We start from the raw sequence: 18295 nt of genomic DNA on the forward strand, positions 1-18295 counted from the left end.
ATTTGACTAACTGACGCTAAATAAGAACTGTATGTACCTGTTCCGACTTACCTACAAAAATTAGACTTAAAGACAGACTTAGGAATGGATCTCGTTCATAACCTGGGGACTGCCAGTATATAAATGATTTGGACAATGGCTTTGCGGCTAAATTTGCAGATGACATCAAAGTAAGTGGTAGAGGAGGTGGTGCTGAGGACATGGAAAAGCTGCAAAGAGACTTGGATAGGTAAGGAGAATGAGCAAAGTGATGGCAGATGAAGTACAATGTTGGGAAGTGGACAATCATACACTTTGGTAGAAGAAATAGACGGGCAAACTATTATTTAGATTGGTAGAGAATTCAAAATTCAGAAGTGCAAAATGGCTTGGGAGTCCTTGTGCAGGATACCCTAAAGGTTAACTTCCAGGTTGAGTAGGCAGTGAAGAAAGCAAATGCAATGTTGGCATTCATTTCTAGAGGAATAGCATACAAGAGCAGGGATGCAATGAGACTCTATAGGATACTAGTGAAACCTCACTTGGAGCATTGTGTACAGTTTTGGCCACCTTATTTGAGAAAGTATGTGTTAGCATTGGAGAGGGTTCAGAGAAGGTTTACTAGAATGATACCAGGAATGAAAAGGTTCGCATATGTGGAATGTTTGTTGGCTCTTGGACTGTACTCATTGGAGAACAGAAGGATGAGGGGGACTTCATGGAGATATTTCAAATGCTGAAAGGCCCGGACAGAGAAGATGTGACAAAGTTGCTTCCCTTGGTATCAATTTCAGGATAAATGGTCATCGATTTAAAACAGAAATGCAGAGAAATTTCTTTAACCAGAGGGTCATGAGCCTGTGGAACTTGTTGCCACAGGCGGCAGTGGAAGTGAGGTTGTTGGGTGTATTTAAGACAGAATTTGACAGGTATTTAATTAGTCAGGGCATCAAGGGTTATGAGGAGAAGGCCGGGGAGTGGGGCTGAAGGATAAGGACCTGCTCATGATTAAATGGCAGAGCAGACCTGATGGGCTGATTGGCCTCCTTCTGCCTTTTGTGATTTTGTGAACTATATCCCCCCACCCTGTACTGGCACATACCTTACCATTGCCTGGCAGTGTTGTCCACAGCTCGCAAACTGGAGTGGAGCTAGGGCTCTTTCTTGGGGGTGCGAGGGGGTGGGGGGGATAGAGAGCCAGCTGCTCCACGTGTTGGACTTTATGCAGCTGACTTTATCCATTCAATGGAGCCAATAGCAAGGCGTGTGCTTACCTGTGGGCTGGCTAACCTTGATTGACATGGGAGAGTGAATTTTGACCAGCCTGATCAGATGGCCCTCCAGGAGCAAGCACATAGATTATTCTTTGTTTGGAGAAATTTCCTGTCTGACCTGTTAAGTAATGCTCTGGAGAACAGTAGGTCAATCACATTAAGTGTCTTCAGAGAGAGCTGTTTTGTATTGTGGGGGAACCTGTTTAAAAGGACTCCAACATGGAGCGCTGGGGAATGTGGGCAGAGGCTTGTGAAGCAGCCGAGGAGTCAAGGACTTGGAGAGGTGTCATTAGCTGCAAAGGCAAACAGGTTCATGGTTCTTTTTGAAGAGAGAGGAGATGATGATGGATTTGAAGGAGAGTGGGAGAGTTAGCATTCATGAACAGTGTCAGCCAACATGAGATCCAGTAAGATCAACTGGATACTAACTGCTAAATTGGGTTGAGAGACCAGGAGGACGGGTCTGTGGATGAGCTGACCTGGAGAGACCACAGGGGACTGGAACTAGCAAAATAACTAATTTCACTGTTTGGGCAAATAAAGACTCAACAGGCCAATCTTAGTGGCAAAATCCAATGAAGGTGAAAGTGGAGGAAACCCAGCAAGCTCCTCAAAGGTGAGAGTGGAAAATCAAGTCAAGGCATTGGAGAGAAGACTGTTACAGAGAAAAGGTGGAACACAAGAGAGCTTTATATTTAGCTGTAACTGGTTGACCGAACTAAGTTCCCATGACATTCATCTTGTATTCATCTTGTGAGACTGGGGAGCAGAAATATGGGGTTTGATCATTAATGATCAACGTCACCATGGCTGCTGACAGCAACACTGACCTCAGCTGCCGACCTCACGGAGTTCCATATGCCACAGCCGTCCACTCCTACCTGGACTCCTTCATCTTTTCCACCAGTATATCGATGACTACGTCAAGGCTGCCTCATGCAACCGAGATGAGCTTGTCAATTTTATTCACTTCACGTCTAACTTCCACTCCAATCTCAAACTCACCTGGTCCATCTCCAATAACACTCTCCCTTTACTGGATCTCTCTGTCTCCATCTTGGGAGACAAGATTTCCACACATATACAACAAACCCTCCAACTCCCACAACTACCTGGATTACACTTCCTCACACCCTGTCCCCTGCAAGGATTCCATCACCCTCTCTGAATTTCTCTGCCTTTGCAGCCTCTATTCCCAAGATGAGGTCTTCCAGTTCAGAGCTTCTGAAATGTCTGCTTTCTTCCATGAATATGGCTTTTCATCCACCACTATCAACTCAGCCCTTACCCGCATTTCCTCCATTTCCTGGTCCTCTTGCCCTGGCCCCCTCTGCCCCCAGATGCAAACCAACATAGAATCCCCTTCATCCTCATCCGCCCCACCAACCTCCGCATCCAACAAATCATATGCCAGAATTTCCAGCACTTACTACAGAATCCTGCCACCAAACACATTTTCCCTTCTCCTCCCCACTTGGGCTTTCACAGGGACCGCTCCCTTCATGATTCCCTTGTGCACTCAACCCTCCCCACTCATCATACCCCTGGCACCTTCCCCTTTGCCCACAGAAGGTGGGCACCTGCTCCCACATCTCCTCCCAAACAGGCATTTCACATAAAGCAACACTTCACTTGTACATCCAGAGAACTTATTTACTGCATCTGGTGCTCCCTTTGAGGCATTCTCTACATCGGAGACTGTCACAGACTGGGAGATCACTTTGCTCAGCACCTCCTCTCCATTCGCAACAACAGCGACCTCCCAGTAGTCAACCATTTCAATTCTGAGTCACACTCCCATGCACACATATCTGTCCATGGGCTTATATACTGTCCTACCCTGACCACCCACAGAATGCAGGAACAGCACCTTATTTTCTGGCTGGGCACCCTCCAGTACCTGGAATGAACATTGACTTTACTGCTTTCCATTAAACTTGCTTGCCTTTTCTTCTCCCTCCCTGTTTCCTGTCTTTCCAGTTCTTTTCCCTGCACAGTCTTGCCATTCCACCCTCCCCCTCACTTCTTTCTCAACCTATCATCTCCTGCCTTGCCATCCGTTCCTACCCTTTTATTTGGATGCTAGCTGGCATTTTCTCATTCTTTGGTGAAGGGCTGAAACGTTGGTTAAGTATCTTTGCCTTTGCTACATAAAGGACTCTGCTTGACTTGCTGAACTTCAACTGCATTTTGTGTTTTTATTTCAACCATGGTGTCTCCAGAATTTTGTGCTTTACAATTTGTCAAAGTTAATTATAATGGATTTCCCTGGGGTGAGTGTCACATTTGTGGCCTGAAATGTGAAGTTAATAAAACATCGAACACAAGTTTTATCAGGTAAACTTCTCAGTGTCTTTATTTTCCAGTTTCCTTTGTTCTCCTGCTTGTGCTCTTATCTCTCTCTCATACCACGTGACTTCCGGTACATCTCATACATATTCATTATCATGACATCCCTCCTTTAATCAGAAATAAACTTTACCTTCACTTACCAATATCCCTCGGAAACATACAAACATCGTAACTAATGGTAATACTATAACTCAACTACATAAAATTTACTTCCTACAGCACTCATACATGCACTTTATGATATAAGATTAAAATGCTGTCCCAAAGTTCTTATTAAAACTATGGCACAAAGTCTTCGTATCGTTTGGGCACTTTCCGGTTTCGTTTCGGCCTGCCTGCGATATTGTCGTCGCTTCTCGGTTGTTCACTCTCAGCGTCGGAAATACTGCTCGCCACGGCTTCGGATGTTTCTGGCGCTCTAGTCACTTCATCAGGAGTGCTGGTAACTGCCTCTGGAACATCATCAGGTCTCTCAGTTTCAGCATCTCGTATTGGCCTTTCAACCTCTTCGCTCGATGTATCTCTGGACTGGTACCTTTTTACACCTGATACATTTCTCTATACAGGACTCCAGTCAGAGACTTGACTGTCACCATACTGCCACTTCTGGATACGACAGTATAGGGTTGATGGCAATAAGGTGTGTCTAGCTTACCAGCAGTTTCATGCCTCACTAGAACATTATCTCCTGGCATGATGTCTGAGTACTTGGCTCCACGTTTCGAATCTGTGTACAGCTTTGCTGCACCTTTCTTTTCAGCATCGTGGTCCCTCATCTCCTGGACGTCTCGGATTTCCTTTATTTCTGGCATTTTTGTGCGAATTTTTCTCCCAAAAAATGCTTCTGCAGGACTTTTTCCAGTGGTTGCATGAGGCGTTGCTCGATAGACAGCCACATAAGATAGCAATGCTTCTCGCCAATTTTGTCCTTCTGCGTGTGCAATCCTCAATCGTTTTTCAATGGACTGATTTTGTCTCTCTACTTCTCCGTTGGCTTGCGGCCATTTCGGAGTTACTTTATGATGGTGGATACCTGTGGTCCTCATGTATTCCGCAAATGTCTCTGAAATGAATTGTGGACCATTGTCAGAGTATAATGTAACAGGTAATCCATATCTCGCGAATATCTCTGCTAATGCTTGTATTGTTTTTTCAGTGGTTGTGGACTTCAACACCACGTACTCATAGTATCTGCTGTAGTAATCTATCACTACCATAATTGATTCACCGTCGGTAAAGGTCCAAGAAAATCAACAGCTACGTCGATTCATGGTCCTGTCGGAAGTTGCGTACTCCGGATCGGTTCTGGCGGATTACTCCTACTTGTGATTTGACATCCGTGACAAGTTTTAACAAATTTCTCTGCGTCTTTATCACAACCTGGCCACTATACCTTGGTCCTGAGGTTTTGCTTGGTACCAACAATACCTAGGTGTCCTTCATGCGCTAAGGATACGATCTTCGGTCTCAATCTTTGTGGTATCACCAATCTGCAACCTCTCAATACACACTGTCCGATGCAACAAAGTTCGTCTCTAATGGGAATGTAAGCCTTGTGAGTACACTTGTCCCATTGTCCATTCTGGATGCATTCTCTTATTCCATGAGTTCTGGATCACGTTCGGATTCTCTCTCGACTTCCTTCGTAGTCACAGCTTTCGGTGTCGACTGAATAGCTACGAAGCGTACAAAGCTCTCTGTTTCTGTTCCCAATTCTGACTTGGATTGTGCACCACCAACCTTCACCAATCTGGACAGCGGATCTGCAATGTTTGCTTTCCCTGCAATGTGGATTACTTTATATTTGTAGGGTTGTAGTCTGAGTACCCATCTCTCTATTCTGGCACATGGTTTGGATCTAGGTGCATAGATCACCTCTAATGGCTTATGATCTGTGATGAGTTCAAATTCAATGCCGTATAAATATGCATGGAACCTCTCACAGACCCATACAAGTCCGAGTGCTTCTTTCTCTGTCTGAGAGTATCTTCTTTCCACATCTGATAACGATCTGCTGGCATAGGCAATGATTCTTGGTCCTCCATCATGCATCTGGACCAACACGGCTCCTAAACCAACCGAGCTGGCATCCACTATGACTTTGGTTGATGCCGCCGGATCGTAATATCCAAGAGTTTTTGCATCTGTCAGGCTTTGCTTCAGCGCTGTGAACGCTTTCTTCTGTTCAGATCCAAAATGAAATGGTACACCTTTCCTGGTTAGTTTCCTTAGTGGTTCTGCCACTGTAGCGAAATTAGGAATGAACTTTGCACAAAAATTGACCAATCCCAGGAAACTCCTCACCTCTGTTGCGTTCTGAGGTGCACGTGCCTCTGCAATAGCTTTCACCTTGGCCTCTGCGAGGTTTAGTCCTTCCCGTGTAAGTCTGTGTCCCATGAAGTCCATTTCTGACACACCGAACTGGCACTTGTTTCCATTCACGGTAAGGCCTGCCTCCTGTAGTCTAGATAGTACACGCCTCAACCGTTTGTCATGCTCTTCCTTCATTGGTGCATGGACTATGATGTCGTCAGAAATGTTGGCAACTCCAGGAATGCCTTGAATCACTCGATGGATTTCATACTGGTAGATCTCAGAAGCTGCATTAATTCCAAATGATAGTCTCTTGTAACGATACAATCCACAGTGAGTCACAAATGTTGTTACATCTCGGGAACCTGGATCCAGCTCTAATTGATGATAGCCCCATTTCAGATCAATTTTTGAGAATACCTTGCTGGTAGTTAGTTCTTGAAGTATTTCCTCCACTGTTGGTATAGGGTGTCGTTCTCTAATTATAGCTTCATTGGCCATTCTCATGTCAACACATAGTCTTATGTCACCCTTTGGTTTGGGCACAATCACTAAGGGACTAACCCATTGTGTCGAATGTTCCGCCGGTTCAATAATGTCTTGTTCGATCAATTCTTTAATTTTGGCTTCGACTTTCCCTCGAAGTCCAAACGGAGTTCGGCGCATTGGTTGTGCCTTGGGTTTGACCGTTTCATCTACCGCTAGCTTCAATTGTCGACCTTTCAGCTTTCCTACTCCTTGGAAGACTGCGGGGAATTCTTGCTTCATATCCTCGTATGACTGAATTGAATTGACACAAGCTCCAATATGAAGTATTGCCAAGTCTTGCGCTGTGCTTCTACTCAGCAATGGTTCTCCCCTCTCTTCTATGACCATGAACTCTGCTTCGGTGTACTTATCTCCAGCCTCAACAGTTGCAGTAAAACATCCAATGGTCTGCAATGGCTTGGTTGCTGTGTATGGATACAGTTTCTTGGAACACTTCTTTGAGGTACAGATGATCTTTTTCCTTTTCAACTTCTCCCATAAATGTCGATCAATCACATTACTGTCACTGCCTGAGTCTACAATGACCTGCACTGTCACTCCACCAATGATCACTGGGACCTTCTCATGATGTACATCATTCAACGTAAATTGGTAACAACTCTGTCCCTCCTGGGTATCATCATCGTCACCGTCTATCTGGCGAATGGTATCTTTCTTTCCAGGATACTTTCCTTTCCCCCAGGCTTTGCCTTTGGAAGTTGTACTCTTCCTCTTCTGGTCTGCATTGGACTTGCTTTTGCACTTCTTTGCAAAATGGTCCTTACCTCCACACTTTCTGCAAACTTTGCCTTTGGCCAGGCAATATGGGTCTTTTCCAAAGTGACCTCGGTTTCCACATCGATAACACTCCACGTCCTGTGTCAACGTATATCTTGGCTGGTTATGGCGATGTGAGAGCCTCTTAATTTGCTGGCTTGAGTTGTCTTTCAGGGATATGGTATGAAATTGCCCTTCAACAGCCTATAATGCAGCAGCAATGGCTAAAGCATCGGTGAGTTCCAACTCACTCCCTTTTTCCAGTAGACGTCTTCTGAGTTTATCTGATCTGCAGTGCTGTACGACTTGATCCAGTAATTGGTTGTCCAAATCAGCTGGCATGTAATTGCATCCAACAGCTAGCTGGCGTAGTCTCGTCACGTACTGAGCAATTGTCTGGCCATCTTCTTGTCTCGTTCTCCGAAACAAATGGCGTTGAAATGTAGCATTCGGTGTCACTACATAGTGTGCATTTAATGCATCTACCGCTTTCCGGTATTCATCCTTTCTTCCAGTATTCAAAAGTGTCTTAAATGTTTCCCGAACTGTGGGTCCTGCGGTGAAAAAAAGTAACGCCCTTCTCTGCGCTTTTTGTTCAACTGTACCAGTATCTAGAAATAGGCCACAACTGTCGGCGTAGGATTTAAATTCTTCCAGCCATGCCTTCCACTTCACACTAACAGTGCTTGCATCACCCGTTGGGTCAAAATGAGCAATTCAACTATGTGTTAGAAAGTCACTGTCTGCCCCAGCCATGAGGAAATATTCCAGCCCCAAAAGTGCTGAGTCAAAGAGAAAATTCTTATCACCTTGAAGTTCTCTGTAATCCTCTGTAATCTTATTTAGTCTTTAATTTTCTTCAAGCTTCTTTCATCCTCGTCGCCAATGTCACATTTGTGGCCCGAAATGTGAAGTTAATAAAACATCGAACACAAGTTTTATCAGGTAAACTTCTCAGTGTCTTTATTTTCCAGTTTCCTTTGTTCTCCTGCTTGTGCTCTTATCTCTCTCTCATACCACGTGACTTCCGGTACATCTCATACATATTCATTATCATGACAGTGACTTCTTTTAAAGTAGGTGGACAGTGAACATGAAAATACAAGCCACAAATTCAAGCTGAAAGTTCAAGTTTATCATCACATGGAGAGAGACAAGGTGAAAAAGATTTTGAGAAAGTTAAACGAACTCAAGATGAATGTAGTAACATACATTTAGAAGGCTCCCTATTCTTCACCTGTGAAGAAGATCCACTGATTCCACCCAGGAAAACACTTGGAACATGTTTGTCCTCCCACCACCTCTGGTCCTCCCACCACCTCTGGTCTTCCCACCATCTCTGGTCCTCCCACCATGTCTGGTTCTCCCACCATGTTCAGTCCTCCTACCACATCCAATCCTCCCACCACCTCTGGTCCTCCCACCATGTCCGGTTCTCCCACCATGTTCAGTCCTCCTACCACATCCAATCCTCCCACCACCTCTGGTTCTCCCACCATGTCTGGCCCTTCCAACACATCTGGTCCTCCCACCATTTCTTGTCTTCCCACCACATCATGTCCTCCCACGTCTTGTCCTTCCACCACCTCTGGTCCTCTCACCACTTCTAGTCCTCCAACTACGTGTGATCAACACATCTGGTCTCCCACCAAATCTGGTCCTTCAACCAGACAATAGATGTGATGGGGTTTCTCCACACTGATATCAGGGAAGTGGGATTCATCTTAAGAGGAGGCATAAAAGAGACTGTTTCATGCATGGAAGAATGAAGGGTGATCTCACTGAAAGATTGAACAGTTTGGACAAGGTAGATGCAGAGATGACGTTTCCCCTGGATGGGGTGTCTAGAGCCATGGATCACAGTCTCAAAATAAGGGATTGATTAAGGAAAGAGATAAGAAAATATCCTTCCCCTGCCAACACCTCCACCCCCCCCCCTCCCATGGAGGTCAGTCTTTGAGATTCTGTGTCCAAGAAGGCTGTGGAAGCTCAGTCATGGGTGTATCCAAGGCAGAGATTGATGGGGTTTAAAAATGGAGCGATGAGGTTAGCGCAGGACACTGATGCTGGAGAGCAGCCAATAGAGAGACAGAGGAGGCGCGAGGGTCTGAATGTTATTCTCTGCTATTATATTCTACACATCCTCTATGAACCAGAATACCTAAATAAAGGTCCAAAAAGCATGACACAAGATGGTGCCAAAAGCCTTGAAACAGAGGACATGGGCCTGGCATATTTGGGTCTGAATGGCTGAAGGATAGTGGAGGAGAGTGAGGTATATGGAAGCATTCGGATGAGCTGATTGGATGGTGGGTCTTGGGGAATAATTTAACGAATATGGGGTTTCCAGCAGGAAGCATGAGTAAGATTATATTTGTGTGTGCTGCCAGAGCTGATTTTATTTGATAAGCCTCAAGAACACAAGGAAATTGAAACAGGATTTGTCCACTATGTTCCTCAAATCTACTCTGCTATTCAATACAATCATGGTTAATATGCCCCAGGAATCAGCTCCTCTTATCCTTTAAAGTTCAACTTCCTCTTTAAATACTTCCATCAATCTAGCCTCCATAAGCTTCTAGGATAGGAAATTCCACAAATACATCACCATCTGAAGAAAAAAATCCTCTTGCATCTCTGCTTTGAATGATGACCCCTTAAAATATCCCCCCTCCCCCAGGTCTGAGACTAGAGATAAACATGTCAACATCCAGCCTATAATGCAGAGGCATCTTATATATTTGAATAAGGTCAGCTCTCATTTTAAACTCTGAAGAATAGAGGCAAGAGAACCTGCAAAGCTGAAATCAAGAGCCACAAACAATCTGCTGGAGGAACTCAGTGGGTGGAGCAGGTCTGTGGACAGAAAGGACGAGACCCTACGTCTGGACTGAGAATGGAAAGGGGAGATTGGTTGCATAAATATGAGAGGAGGAGCAGTGAGATAGGTGTTTTCACTCACACCCTTCCCTTCTCTCACCTGTCTTCAGTTGCCTTAGTTTTATTTGCCTGCTTCCACCTATCACCTACCTGCCTCCATCCCCCAATTCCACCCCTCCCTCTCCACCAGCTGGCTCCACCTGACCATCAACTCCTCCTTCATCCGTCAATCGCCTATTGGTTCTGTCTCAAAACATCTCCTCTCCTTTTTATGCTTCCACTCTCAGTCTGGATGCAGAATCTCGCCATAGATGTCATATAGCCTGTTGAATTCATCCTGTTAATTGCTCCAAATAGAGATCCAACTTCTCTGGTTATTTGTAAGAGGGCAACAATGATAGTGGCGACTTTGAGAGTTAATCGTCACAGACAATATACAGATGCCCAGGAAATCTTACTTGATATAGCCAAACCATTAGACCAGAAGATATAGGAGCAGAAGTAGGCCATATGGCCCATTGAGTCTGCTCCACCAATCCATCATGAACTGATCCATTCAACCATTCAGCTCGATTTCCCTGCCTTCTCCCTTGATACCCTGACTATTCAGATACCCTTCAATCTCTGACTCAAAAAAACCCCTCAAAGACTTGTCCTCCACAGCCACCCTAGGTAGTAAATTTCAGAGGTTGCAAAATGGCAGGTGAAATTTAATGCAGACAAGTGTGAGGTGTTGCACTTTGGGAGGACAAGCCAAGGAAGGACATACATGGTAAATGGCAGGGCACTGACGAGTGCGGCAGAACAGAGGGATCTGGGAATACAGATGCATAATTCTTGAAAGTGGCACCATAGGTTCATAAATCAAAGTATTGAGTACAGGAGTTGGGATGTTCAGTTACAGTTGGACAAGGCATTGGTGAGGCCAAATTTGGAGTATTGTGCCCAGTTTTGGCCTACAGGAAAGATGTCAAAAAGATTGAAAGAGTGCCGAGAAAATGTACAAGGATACTGCTGGGACTTGAAGAGCTAAGCTATAGGGACTTTTTTCCCTGGAAAATTGGAGAATGAGGGGAGATTTGACAGAGATATTTAAAATTAATGAAGAGTGTACATAGGGTAAATGCAAGCAGGCTTTTCCCACTGAGGTTGGGTGAGACAAGAAGTAGAGGACATGGGCTAAGGGTAAAAGGAAAATTGTTTAAGGGGATATTTAGGGGAATTTTTTCACTCAGAAGATGGTGAGAATGAGAAACGAATTGCCAGCAACAGTGGTGGATGTGGGTTTGATTTCAACATTTAAGAGAAACTTAGATAATGTACATGGATGCGAGGGGTAGGAAGGGCTATGGTCCGGGTGCAGGTTGATAGGACCACGTGAAAAAATAGTCTAGATGGGCCAAATGTCCTCTTTTGGTGCTGCAGTGCTCTACTGTTCTAAATATTCGCAGTTGCAGTTAGTGCAAGAAAATGACCGTATGTGATGGCATATAACGACCTCCCCCACCCCCCCTCATTTTAGCGGGAGATTTTAGGAAAATTTAATTTTAGTGTGCGTGCCTTCACTCACCTCGAAGAAAACCTTCCACTCTTGCATGGCTGAGATACCAAAGCCTCCTGTCATACAAGGAACAGCAGCAACATGTCTTCCTGCCCACCATATGCCTAAGCTCAGGCTGCTTCCCCTTCACTGTGCAAATGTAAAATGATTGACAGGCATGCTGGGACCCACAAGTGCATGAGGGCAGGAAGGAGAGAAGCTGGTCATCAGGGCAATGGGCAGGGTCCACCATCGCAGGGAGCAGACGATTAATCGCTTGCTTTGAGTGGTGTGCTGGGCCTCAGTGATCAGGCTTCACGCTGAGCCTTGGATTGATGAGCACAGCCCCCTGAGCAGATGGAATGGGGTGCAGGGATGGGTGGCAGTGAGCGAGCAGCCTGTTGAGCTGATAGTACCATCAGCGTGTACTGTTGGTGGCGCCTGTCATGGTCGGCCTTCTCACAGGGGGAGGTGAGCGGCGGCAGCTTTGGATAGCAAGGTCCGTCTGAGGGAAGGTGGTCCATGAAGCTGCGGGCCCATTTCCTGGACAACTGCAGCATCTCTGTGGGCTTCTTGAAGCTGGGCGAGTAGCCGGCAACCTGCTAAATTTCAACTTCGTGTATAAGACCCGGGGAGGATATATATTGAGCCAATTTTGGGGGAAAAAGTGGGTCTTAAATGCCTTCAAACATTAGTGCAGACAGATCTTGATGGGCATGGAGTAGTTTATGGATAGGGTTAGGGTAGTATGGGGAGGTTCAAGAGCCTAATAACTGTTGAAAAATCACTGTTCTTAACAATCCTCATCCCACGATTTTGCCTTGTGAATCTTTGGACTGCCTCTAATGCCAGTACATCCTTTTTTAAAATAAGGCTGCCAAAAGTTGCAGATGTGGTCTCATAAATTCCTCGTATGATTGTAACACTACATTCTCATTTCTAAACTGTATCCTTAATTCTGTTATTGGCCTGTGTCCCCTGCACAGTTACAATGAAGCCTGATGTAAAGCTTGAGGAACAGCACCCATTTCCATCTGGACATAACAATGGTCACTTGATCTCGGTCTGTTCCAGACATCCACCAGTGACATTGGTTCAACTTGTTTGTTTTGGGTTTTATTGTAATATATTGCCAGCCCGACTTGTCAGGGGAATCTTTCTGTTTAAATTTAGACATTCAGCTCATGAACCCGTGTCGCCTGATTACACCCAATTGACCTAACCCCTGGTATATTGTTGTTTAATGGTGGGAGGAAACCGGAGCACCCTGGAGGAACCACACACAGACATGGGGTGAATGTATAAACATCTTACAGACAGTGCGGGATTCGAACCCTCGTCCCAATTGCTGGCGCTATAACTATGTTGCGCTAACTGCTACGCCAACCATGCATACTGATCTTGAGTGACGCCTTCTTCTTTCAGGCCTCCGCAAAGTAGGAAAGCTAAAGATCGAGCTAAAATCGCAGCTTGTGCTCAATTATATCAAGAACTAATTTGCATAGTTTTTTTTTTCAGTATGTACAAAATGTTTAATTTTTAACAAACCTGCAGTTGTTTTCTTTAATCCACAAGAACAATCTGATCTGACAAAGGAAATTGGTAAAACTATCCATTACGAGGATATGTGCGCAAGTTACCCCTTACATTGGCTGAATAATTAAAATCATAGGACTCAATAGTTAAGGAAAGGCTTGTGTCTCGCATGCCCCGGGGTGGGAATGGTGGGAGGAGCAGTTGAGCCAAAGGCAGCAAAACTTGTGAATGGAGGGATGATCTCAGGAAAGTCACCTGGAAATTGTAATTGCTCAGTTGCTAGCAGGCAGACGGGAGCTAAAACCCAACTGTCCAATGTAGGCACTGATGGCCCAGGGGATGTTTCATGTAACTCAGACCACCCAATGCAATGGAACCTGTTCAATGGAATAAGGGAGGTTGGGAATAAATAGTAAAAACCCAATGCTGGAGAAATTCGGCAGGTCAAACTTTGTACTTTATATAGCAAAGATAAAGACATATAACCAACATTTTGGGATTGAGCCTTACATCAAAGTATGTAAAATAAGTCAGTGGAAACTTATCTTCTGAGATAGAGACAGAGAAATCAAGAAAGGGGAGAATGTTGTTGGAGATGAACCGGGAGAGTTTGAGGTCGGGGTGGAAGTTGGCCATGAAGTGAATGAAGTTGATGAGTTCATCTCGTGTGGATGAGGCAGCCCCGATGTAGTCAATATAGCAGAGGAAGAGTTGAAGGGGTCTTGCTTCGCAAAGCCCACAAACAGCTGGGACTCTTGCGTGTTCCCATGGCTCTCATTTGATTTGAAGGAAGTGAGATGAGTCAAAGGAGGTAATTAGGAGTGAGAACAAGTTCTGCGAGGCAGAGGAGGGTGGTAGTGGAGGGTGACAGGTTGGGTCTCTTGCCAGGAAAGAAATAAAGTGCTTTGATACCTTCTATATGGAGGATGGAGGTGTAAAGGGATTGGATGTCCAGATCAGGGAATGTGATGTCATTGAAGAAATGGAGGACATGTGAGGCATTGTTGATGTAGGTGGGGAGGGACTGGACTGTAGAGAAAAGTTAGAGTCAAAATAAGATGAAACTAGTTTAGTGGGACAAGAGCAAGCAGAAACAATGGGTCTTCCCAGATATTTGGTTGATGTATCTTAGGTAAAAGGTAGAACTAGGCAGTACAAGGATTTTCCCATCCTTGGGAGGGAAGTGACCAAAGGTGGTGTGGGTGGATATGGTTTTGGAGACAGTAGCTTGATGTGCTGCGGTGGGATCCTGTGGAAGGAGTGAGTAGGAGGAGGGTCTGAGAGCTGTTGTCCAGCCTCAGCAAGACAGAGGTCAGTGCGCCGGACTACAACAGCACCACCCTTGTCTGAGGATTTAATGGTGATAAAATCCTTGGAGGGAACGCTGATGGAACACAAAAGTTCAGTTATCTGTCATACCTCACATTCCTTCCTCCATTCCATCTTTTTAGGTCTTCCGTGTTAGGGGAAGGTCTTCCTTAGGCTAAAATACAATTAGTTGTTGCCCTGAAAAATAAATAAAATCTCTTTGGAAACTCTTTTTATTCCATCATGAATAACTTTCCGCAAAGTTTTAAATTCAAAATGCTGCCAAAGAATTATGACATTTTTTTGTGGGCTGTCTGGATGGCACAGAAAACTCAACCTTTTGTTCTATCTGTGTACATATGACAGTAAGCTAAATTAAATTAACCAATGACAAGAAATGGTGGTGCTACTGGGGTTACTGCAACAGCGACACTGCGACTGGTGTTGACCTGGGGAGAGTAGGGAATGGAGACACAGAGATGCTCCGAAGGGTCCTGCCGCTTGGTCCTACTGCTGACAGCTCCGTGCAGGCTCTTTAAATGGGCTGTTAAAGGAGCCGGCAATGATTTTATTTAAAATCCCGTGACGGTGGGGTCTGGACCCAAGATGGTGGCGCCTGTGTTCGGCAGTGGCCTTGAGGGGTTGAAGACTCCGGGGGAACAGTGGACTGGTACAAGGCACCAGTAGTGGGGAAATTGAGAAGGAGAAGCAGAGGAGACAACCCCAAGGACAGTAACCCCGGTGGCCGAAGGACCCCACAGGCGGCATAAAGAACAAACATGAGAAAATTGACATCACTGTGTAATATTTTGAAAACAAATGTCATCTTCTACCATGCCTAATGTTGTGATCTAAGATCAGAATAATGTTTCTTTCTTGATGTATTGTTTCAAATTGAATAAAACAGTCCCTGTTCACATGGTCACTGATGACAAATAAATGCTGGAGGTGAACAATAATGGGTTTATTGTCATAGACATTGTATAATGTACATATGCACTGAAATTCTGACTTGCTGCTGCTGAGCGGATACAAGGTTCTTCTCGATTGTATACAGTCTTGGTTCATGAAGGTCAGGCTAATGCTGGGCATTACGGGGCCTATATTCACAATCACTACACAAGAAATAGATGAAGTATAACGGCATATAAAGACAAATTCTTCTGGAATTGTTTAAAAAAAATCTATAATAGTATATGAGAGGCATAGATAGAGAGGAGAGCCAGCACTTTTCTTCAAGCAGGAAAGTAGTATAGATTGGGTTGTAGTGGCCCAGATATGGAGACGCAGACCGGCCCACAAAATGGCTGATGAATGCGGCGACTACACGGGCCTGGGGGTGACACTGGCTGTCGTCTCAGGTGACCTCCTGCATGGCGGGAAGATGGGGAACTATGGCGGGAACACTAGCCAATGCCAGGCCAGCACTCCAATGATGTTGAGCCCTGATGTCAGCGCCTGGTGCCCATATAAACTCGATGACCAGCGCAATAAATCAGTCTCAACTTCAAGGCTTTGGTGTGCTTGCCATTCTTCTCCACGGCTGCGTAGCGTGAATGCTACAGGGTTAATATCTGGGGCCAAAAGTCCTGTACTGTGCTGTAATGCTCTATGTTCTGTACAAAATATGTTCAAAAGTATACAAAACTGAATTAAAAAAGACAATAACAAAAGATAATTAGATGATAAATATTCATTCAACATGACCTGGAACCGGTTCAGTTGGGTCACTGATATATGGACAGGTACATGGATGGGAGAGGCATGGTTGCAGGCCAGTGGGACTAGGCAGAATTATAATTTGGCACAGACAAGAAGAGGCTTTTTCTGTGCTGTAATGTTCTATGGTTCTGTGATACATTGGAGTGGAAGCTGGATAGCTACATATGGGAAAATGGTTGGGTATGCTTGATGAAGTGTGATGGGGGAGACTCATGCACATCCTAAATACTGACCCAGACTAACAGGATGGAATGAATTGCATCTGTACTGAACTTTCCATGCAATTCCCTGAAAATTCAGCACAGATCAACTCTGATCAGAATTCCAGTGCCAAGATATTTACCCTTGCAGTGTCAATGTCACAAGGTTTCACTAATACAGCAATATACAGTAAAATTTGAGTCTTATTATTTTGCATGTTTCTTCTTCTTTGGCTTGGCTTCGCGGACGAAGATTTATGGAGGGGGTAAATGTCCACGTCAGCTGCAGGCTCGTTTGTGGGACAGGCAGACACGGTTGCAGCGGTTGCAGGGGAAAATTGGTTGGTTGGGGTTGGGTGTTGGGTTTTTCCTCCTTTGCCTTTTGTCAGTGAGCATGTAATTTTAAATTATTTTACTCAGCTTCATCAATACGCTCAGTGAAAAATGATAGGATTAAGAACCAAGCCTTGTGGAAATTTCTGATCAATATCATTTACCAAGTTCAATGTAGTTTTATAATTTATTTGCTCTTTACCCAAAATGAGTTGTTCCATTCTAATAGAGAGAAAGAACTTATTATTGACCTTGAGAATGCAAAGACTACTGCTAAAGTGTGTTACCTTTGCAAATTAAACCTGGTTTCAGTGTTTAAAAAGTAAAAACCCACCGAAATGCTGGAGGCACTCAGCCGGTCTTTACAGCATCTATAGGAGACAAAGACGTTTTTTCCGATGTTTTGGGCCTGAGCCCTTCTTCAAGGAATAAGCAGAATAAGCCAGAAGCAGGAATCTCAGAAAGTCTCAGAATTCAAACAGTGGGCGAGAAATCCAGACCAACAAAAGGTGTTAATTGGATATGAGAAGGGTCAAGGTAAGAATTTATCATGTTTGTGTGAAAGAAAACAGAATGGAGAGACAGATATGTTTTTTTACGTAGAACTTGCGTGATTTTTTTGGTTCTGATGTGTCTCCCTACCTTCCGGCAGTGGCCATTCACATGGCCATAACTAAAACTCCAAATATCTGTATCATACTCCGAGTTTAGACAGAATATCGGAATTAATGAATGTAAAGAGGCGGGGCATGCGATGCCACTGCGTCAACATCGACTGTGACGTATAACATACGTGTGAAGTAAGGAGCCAATGTGGCGACGTTGACAGTGACATCCTATTCATTAGCCCATTGTTCATAGATCACCTGCAGTTCAGTTGAGACCGCAGGCAATCTGTGAAAATATCTAGGAGTCAAGGAGGAAAAAATGTTAGAACAAGAATGAGCCCCTTATTCCCATTCCCATCTTTTTACATAGACAGCGTTCCAGGAAACTGGGAATAATTTCCTGGAATGCTGTAACTGTGTAAAAACCATAAGAGAAGGAAAGAAGGAAAGGTGACAGGGAAAGAAGTGGGGGGGTAGTGGTTTAATGGAAGCCAGTGAGGTCGACATTAATGCCATCCATTAATTGCTGTAACTGATACATTTCAAGGCAACAACTTGGAGTACCATTTGCACTCTGACAGAGCATTGGGGTGGATGGCATAGCTGAATTCAAAACTGCAATGACTGACAGCGTAAAACAGAAAAGAAAAAAGATAAAATAAAGAGAGAAAAAGAGATGTAGAAAGAAAAGAGAAAGCACAACAAAAAGTAGCAATTAAATGGATGTAATGTTCTTTGAGGTATCGTGATAAATGGTGTTTTATTATTGTGATTGCATTTTCTTCCTAGAATTTTCAGGCTGATGGTTTCTAGCCTATTGCAGTTCACCTGTCCTTCAGTATTTAATTACTGTACTGGCTGTGTCAGAGCAATGAAGATATTGTTAGCTGATGATAAGTAGCACTGCCCTCTATGTTATAAACAGATCACCGCTTCTCCTGAGGC

The 18295-nt window shown here is 44.4% G+C and overlaps 1 long non-coding RNA gene across 3 annotated transcripts in view; it reads right to left on the reverse strand.

Moving 5' to 3' along the window:
• Positions 1 to 18295, reverse strand: part of LOC138757043 (uncharacterized) — a 62720-nt gene that overhangs the window by 34949 nt on the left and 9476 nt on the right. For 2 of the 3 annotated variants that reach the window (XR_011353296.1, XR_011353297.1), the window contains exon 2: positions 14599 to 14685. This is a non-coding gene — a long non-coding RNA (uncharacterized lncRNA). Of the gene's footprint in view, positions 1 to 3610; positions 3713 to 14598; positions 14686 to 18295 lie in introns of those variants that run through there. The other variant, XR_011353295.1, reaches the window with a different exon arrangement.

This window comes from Narcine bancroftii, chromosome 3 (assembly GCF_036971445.1).
Source record: "Narcine bancroftii isolate sNarBan1 chromosome 3, sNarBan1.hap1, whole genome shotgun sequence".
Lineage (NCBI taxonomy): Eukaryota > Metazoa > Chordata > Chondrichthyes > Torpediniformes > Narcinidae > Narcine > Narcine bancroftii.